The following is a 6,782-nucleotide window of genomic DNA, read 5'->3' as shown; positions in this document are numbered from 1 at the left end:
TGGGCACTCTACTTCCGTAGTGATACTGCCTCTGAAACCCAAGGAGGGGTTGCTATGAGCCAGATCTGACTTGACAGCAGTGAGTTTGGTTTTTGGTTTTGGTTAGAGAGGATGATAATTAAGCAAGGACTTGAAGGCAAGGTGAGGCTAAGGTGAAGAAGGGAGACTGGTATCTGGGGGGAAGATCTTTCCAGGCAGAGGAAAGAGCACGGGCAAAGGCCCAGGGGCATGAATGGTTCAACGTTTTCAAGGCCTAGCAAGGGAATCAGTTTAAGTGGAGCAGAGTGAGCTAAGGGAGATCAGGAGGAAATGAGGTTTAGGGGCAGATCATGTAGAACTCTTACCTTGAGTGAAATGAGGAACCATCAGACAATGCTGAGCAGAGAAGTGACAGGAGCTAAGACTTCAAGGGACTAAAGCTAAGACTATCCAAAGCTACAAGTCTTTTCACTGAGTGCTGACCCTATGTCAGGTGGCATTCTAAGCAGCAAGGACATAACAATGAACAAGAGAGCTGCCTGCCTTTGATAAGTGCACATTCTGGAGCACTCAGACTATCCAGATGGACCCAACTGCTACTTTTAGGCTAGACTGTGCAGGTGCAAGGTGACAGCAGGGAGGCTAGTCAGGACCATGTGTCATTACCTGGGTGAGGCAGTAGTGATCAATGCCAAAGGCAGTGAGAAGTGGTGGATTAAGGGATATTTTCTGAAGATAGAAGAAACTCTAGTGGTGTAGTGATTAAAATATTCAGCTGCTAACCAAAAGGTGAGCAGTTGGAACCCGCTAGCTGGTCTGTGGGAGAAAGTTGAGGTGGTTTGCTTCCTTAAAGATTGACAGCCGTGGAAACCCTATGGGGCAGTTCCACTTTGTCCAATAGGGTCTCTATGAATTGGAATCAATTTGATGGCAGTGGTTTGGTTTTTTGAAGACAGGGCCAAAAGGATTTTCTGGTAGATTGGATGTGGGATGTGAAAGAAGAGGGGTAGGATGACTCCTAGATTTTTGGCCTAAGCACCTGAAAGAATGGAGTTTCCATTGACTGAGATGGCAAGACTGATGGAGTGTGTTGTATTTTGTTTTGGTGCATTCTGTTTTTACACATTAAGTGTGAACTCAACAACTCAACTCACTGCCATCCAGTCTGGCGTAGTGCCTAAGGCGTTTCACTGCTAACCAGAAGGCTGGTGGTTCAAACCCACTAGCCACTCCTCAGAAGGAAGGTTGGGCAGTCTACTTCCGTAGTGATACTGCCTTGGAAACCCAAGGAGGGGTCACTATGAGTAGGATCCGACTCCATGGCAGTGAGTTTTTTTTTTTTTTTTTATTGGGTCCTGTGATAGTTGGAGCTGTGTGTCAACTTGGCTGGACCACAATTCTGTGTGGTTTAAGCAATTGTGATGTGGGTTGTTCCGAGCAATTGTGATGATGAGATCAGATGCGTATGTTTTGAGCAGCCAGTCCATTGAAAGGGAATTTCCCTAGAGGTGTGGCCTGCTTCCAGTATATTTATGGACATCCTGGGAAAAGAGACTTTTTTCTATGGATCGGGATTCTGCCTACAACTGTCCGTGAGTGAACAATCCACCATTTGGCCTGGAGATCTTGGATTCATCATTCGCTGGAGTCAACAGCCAGTATACTGCCTGCCAACCTTGAGCTCATCAGACCCTGCAGCTGCGTGAGTTGGGAATAGCCTCCAGCTTGACCATTTGATCCAAGAACTTGGGACTTGCCAGCTTCTCTTAAGTGTGTGAGCCATTTTGCTAAGATAAATTTCTCTTTCTCTCTCTGTATAAGCTTTACTGGTTTTTTTTCTCTAGAGAACCCAGTCTAACACAGATCCTGAGGCTGTAAATTTTCACAGAAGTAGCTCTCCTCATCTTCCTTCCACGGAGCAGCTGGTGGGTTTGAAGGTCCGCAGCCAAATGCCTTATCCATTACACCACCAGAGCTCCTTAAAATACACACACAATGATAGTAAATTATCTCCTAGAAGTGACTCCTACTTATAGGTGGGTATCATGATAATAAATCTAATATCAGAAGGTAGTTTAAGATCTTTCCTTCCCTTAAGTGTGAACTACTTATTAGTTATGTGGTGTAGGGGCTGGATTTTCAGGCTGGTTGGGGAAATAACTGTAGAGACAGTTCTAAAGCCCCAAGAAGTGAGACCCTGCTCCAAAGCCCCATGACCCTGTCAAGTTCTTCCAGAACTGACCATTCCCCTTTCTCCTAAAGGCCAGAACATGTCAAGGACATACAGCTCCTGGAGCCGCAGGGCCTTCAGCCAGCAAAGGCCTTCTTTCTCCTCTTTGAGAAATGGCGAGGAAATTGGGCAAAAATGATTACACGCCAGTGCAGGGCGCTATAACCTGCTGCAGGGAAAGATGCAACTGATTGCTAAGGTGGAAATGCCGGCCGTAGTCAACACACCGGGCCTAGCTGCCCCTAAGAGCGCCTCTGCCTCGAGGAGGGCGGGGCCCGCTGGTGGGCGGGGCCTAAGCGTGCACTCGCCACAGAGGGGGCGTGGCAGGCGGCAGTCTGGCCTGTGCGCGCGCGCCTGTTTCACCGCGCGCTGCGTCCCTTGCTCCTGCTCTTCTCGGAGAGATCAGCTGGTCTACGCTCTCCTGACGTGGGCCTGGGCACGTCACCGCCGAATGGCAGCCTCCAGAAAGCCACCGCGAGTAAGGTGAGGGACATTCTGCCGGGAAGCCGGCGTCTGGGCAGCGTGCGACCCTCCGGGCCTGGGCGCTCGGGTGACACCCAGAGGTCAGGGGCAAACGCTGAGGAGTGGCGGGTGGGCCCAGGTCGGGCGAGACCCGGTAGTGAGCCCACCGAGCGGGCGCAGGGCGGGGAGCCCAGCAGCCGGCAAGTTCCGGTTAGTTACTGGCGGGGCCGCGGGCACCTCAGGACAGTCAGAGTTCGGTGACCCGTCGTGTGTGTCCACTGAGCTGCAGCACGCGGCCCCGGGGGGCTCTAGCCATCGCTGCCCCCCAGCCCAGCAGGAAGGCCATGCTGGTGTAGGAAGTTGGCCGGTTCTGATTGCTCCCAGGCTCCAAGGACATGGGCGAGACCCACCCCTCTTTTCGGGGCGTCTCATCTCAAGGTACAACCCTGACAATGCTGAACCACCTGTAATTCACCTTATTGAATCTGTCACCGCCACAGATAGGCAGCCACGGGCCCCTCCCCACCCAGATGGTTTCAGAGGTTGTGTAAGGAAGTACTTGGGCATACTCTCCCAGGAAATTTCACCAATAGCCTTCTGTGGGCATTCCCTGGTCTAGGGAGGTGAGAAGGAACATCCCCCTCCTGCTTCACTTTAAACGTATTTCAGGCTTTTTACCCCCAACCAGAGTATACTTCCCAGAGCTGTTAACAAAGTGGAAGACTCAGATATGATCAGGCTTCACAAAGGCCAGAAACCAAACTCCCTGCAGCACCCCCCCCCCCCCCAGTTGAGAGCTGAATGAACACACTTGGCAGCATGGTGGCCAGGCTCACTTGCTAAAGGCAGGCCGTGGCTTGTGCTTGTGAGTGGACAGATCCCAAGCAGACTCTGACTTGGACTTGCACTTGGCCTTTCCACAATGTTAGAGGTGAGCAGAGGACCAGACCTACTCAGTGTAAGAGTGTGGTGAAGCTGGTGAGATGTAGCTATGGCCAGCTGTTACAAACTTCCCTGAGGAAGGAGCTAACTGTTTGTTAAATGCTGAAAATGGGTTCAGGCAAGTGAATAATAATGCCTTAGGTTATAGGCCTAGAGGTAGCCTTTGAGGATCACCATTGTTTTTACTAGATTGATAGAATCTCAGCATTTTAGAGGCAGAAGGGCCTTTAAACATCAGTTGGTAGAGCTTCCTTACCACATGCCTGAGGCCCTTTGTGAGACTGAGGGGGTGGGTGGGTGATGATTTCCCCAGGCACCACCTCCCCTAGTGGCAGAATTTGAGTGCTATTCGGTATAAAAGTGAGCACTCTTGACTTTAGATAATGGAAACTGAACTCAAAGTGACTTAGGCAAAATGGGATTGAGTTGGCTTCTAGTGCAGCTGGATCCAGAAGCACAACAGTAGTATCAAACTTGCCTCTTTTGACCCTGATTTCTTTGGTGTTGGCTTTAGAGAGAGTGTAGACCCTCTCCCTTATGGCCGGTTTGGGCAGTTCCAAGTTGTTAGCACCAGCAGAATTAGAACTCTCCTTTCCTAATGATTGGAGCAGGAGTCCCAGATCTGATTCTCACTCAGTGAAGTCCATCTCTAAACCAGTTATTGTGGCCAGAGGAGTGGACTGGCCAGGCCTGGGTCCTAGAGCTTGGTGGGTAAAAAGAAGAGACTTATCCCAAGCTTTGTGGACTGAAAATGGAGAAGAGACATATTTAAAAAGAAAACCAAGATGCTCTGAATGCTGGGTAGGCAAAGACAACTTTGCCCACTGGTGTAGTCCAGGACTTGTTCTAGTCTACTGCCACTTAACTCACCAGACAGGATTGGACATCTGGGTCCTTGTGTTGCCCCATCCTGAGTGCTAGGCATGTATGACTCTCATGGGTTTGGGGTGGGTGCTATCCAGAACCCTGCCAAGATTTCTTTTAAAAAAGAGAGAGGGAGAAAAATGTGTAGTTTCTAGTAGTTTGGCCACAACCATCTTGTCTAGAGATGAAACAGGAGCTCCCCTTACCCACTTTGTAGCTCATTTTGGCATTGAGAAGGAGTAGGCTGAAGAACTGGAAAAGAGAAGAGCACTGAGCTTTTGCAAGTTCTGAGACCTGGGCTCTGGTTCTAGTTCTGTCAAAAATGCTCTGAGACCTTGAGCAAGTCACTTGATCTCTCTGTTCTCAGGTTCTTTGTCTAGAGGAGGAAGTTGAGTTGGATAGTGCCTGAGCTTTTCTTCTAGCACTAATAATCAATGATAGTCCAGCTTCAACTGAGAGCCTGAGAATGTATCTGCCTAAGGAAGTGAAGTTTAGATAGATCTTGAACTCCACAGACCAAGGTATGACAAGAACAGGGCCACCATGGTGTTTAGCTGCCTAGTGTCTTCCTTGATACTGCCAGAAAGGTAAAGGTAGAGGTGATGCTCAGGTAGAGAGGTTGAGCTCACCTGTCAAGAGACCGGATTTCTTGTCCTGGCTTTGCAGTTATTGAGGTGTACGGCCTGTGGCAAGTTACTGTTTTCTGTCATGTAAAATGAATGGATAGGACTACCTCTGGAGAGCCTCCCTCCTGCTTTCTTGTGCTGGGTCTGAGCCAGTCACTGGGACCAGTTAACTTCGACTATAAAGAGAAGCTGGCTTCTTTGGCTCACTTCTGAAGTCATGAAGGAAATTAAGTGAGAATGTGACTTTATCCCTGTCCAAGAAAAAATGTCTTACTTTTTACTTTATTGTTGTTAGGTGACGTTGAGTTGATTCTGACTCATAGTGACCCTTTGTATGACAGAATGAAACACTGCCCTGTCCTGCATCATTCTCACAATCCTTGCCATGCTTTATTGAGATCGAATTCACATAACATATAATTCACCTATTAAAGTATACAATCTAATGGTTTTTAGTATCTTCATAGATTTCTGCAGCCATCACCATGATCAATTTCAGAACATTTTTATCACCCCCCCATAAAAACTCTGTAACCGTTGTTGTTATTGTTGTTGTTATGTGCCATCAAGTCAGACCTGACTCATAGCGACCCCTCCTTGGGTTTCTGAGGCAGTATCACTACGGAAGTAGATTGCCCCATCTTCCTTCCGAGGAGTGGCTGGTGAGTTTGAGCCGCCAGCCTTCTGGTTAGCAGTCAAGTGCCTTAGGCACTATACTACCAGAGCTCCCCTGTACCCGTTAGTAGTACAATTTCCTTTCAACCCCACCCCAACTCTAGGCAATTTTATGTTTATAAATCTGCCCATTCTGGACATTTCATATAAATAGAATCAAAAAGTTTGTGATGTTTTGTGACTGACTTTTCTCACTTGTTGTTATGTGCCATCTAGTCAGACCCGACTCATAACGACCCTTCCTTGGGTTTCCAAGGCAGTATTTGAGTGCTATTCAGTATAAAAGTGAGCACTCTTGACTTTAGATGATGGAAACTGAACTCAAAGTGACTTAGGCAAAATGGGATTGAGTTGGCTTCTAGTGCAGCTGGATCCAAAAACACAGCAGTAGTATCAAACTTGCCTCTCTTGACCCTGATTTCTTTGGTGTTGGCTTTAGAGAGAGTGTAGACCCTCTCCCTTATGGCCCAACCTTCCTTCCAAGGAGTGGCTGGTGGGTTTGAACCGCCAGCCTCCTGGTTGGCAGTCAGGTGCCTTAGGCACTATGCTACCAGAGCTCCCTTTTTTTCACTTAGTATAATGTATGTTGTAGCATGTATTAGTACTTTATTCCTTTATATTGTCAAATAATATTCCATTATATGGATATATCACATTTTTTAAATCCATTGTCACTTGATGGGCACTTGCATTGTTACAACTTTTTGGAAATTATGAGTAATGCTTTTATGAACATTCATGTACAGGTTTTTTTTTGTGGACATACCTGGGAGTGGAATTTCTGTGCCATATGGTAATTCTAAGTTTAATCTTTTGAGAAGTGACTACACTGTTTTCCAAAGTGGCTACAGCATTTTACATTCCCACTAGCAATATAGGAGAGTTGCAGTTTGGCCATGTCCTTGCCAATACTTGTTATTGTCTCTTTTCAGTTATAACCTTCCCTGGGTTTGAAGTAGCATTTCATTTTCATTCTGATTTGCATTTCCCTGATGACTAAGAAA

Source organism: Orycteropus afer, unplaced genomic scaffold (assembly GCF_000298275.1).
Source record: "Orycteropus afer afer isolate SDZICR_OR568_19922 unplaced genomic scaffold, OryAfe1.0 scaffold00082, whole genome shotgun sequence".
NCBI classification, from domain to species: Eukaryota; Metazoa; Chordata; class Mammalia; order Tubulidentata; family Orycteropodidae; genus Orycteropus; species Orycteropus afer.
The sequence above is the reverse complement of the archived record's forward strand: the minus strand, read 5'-3'. Positions refer to the sequence as shown.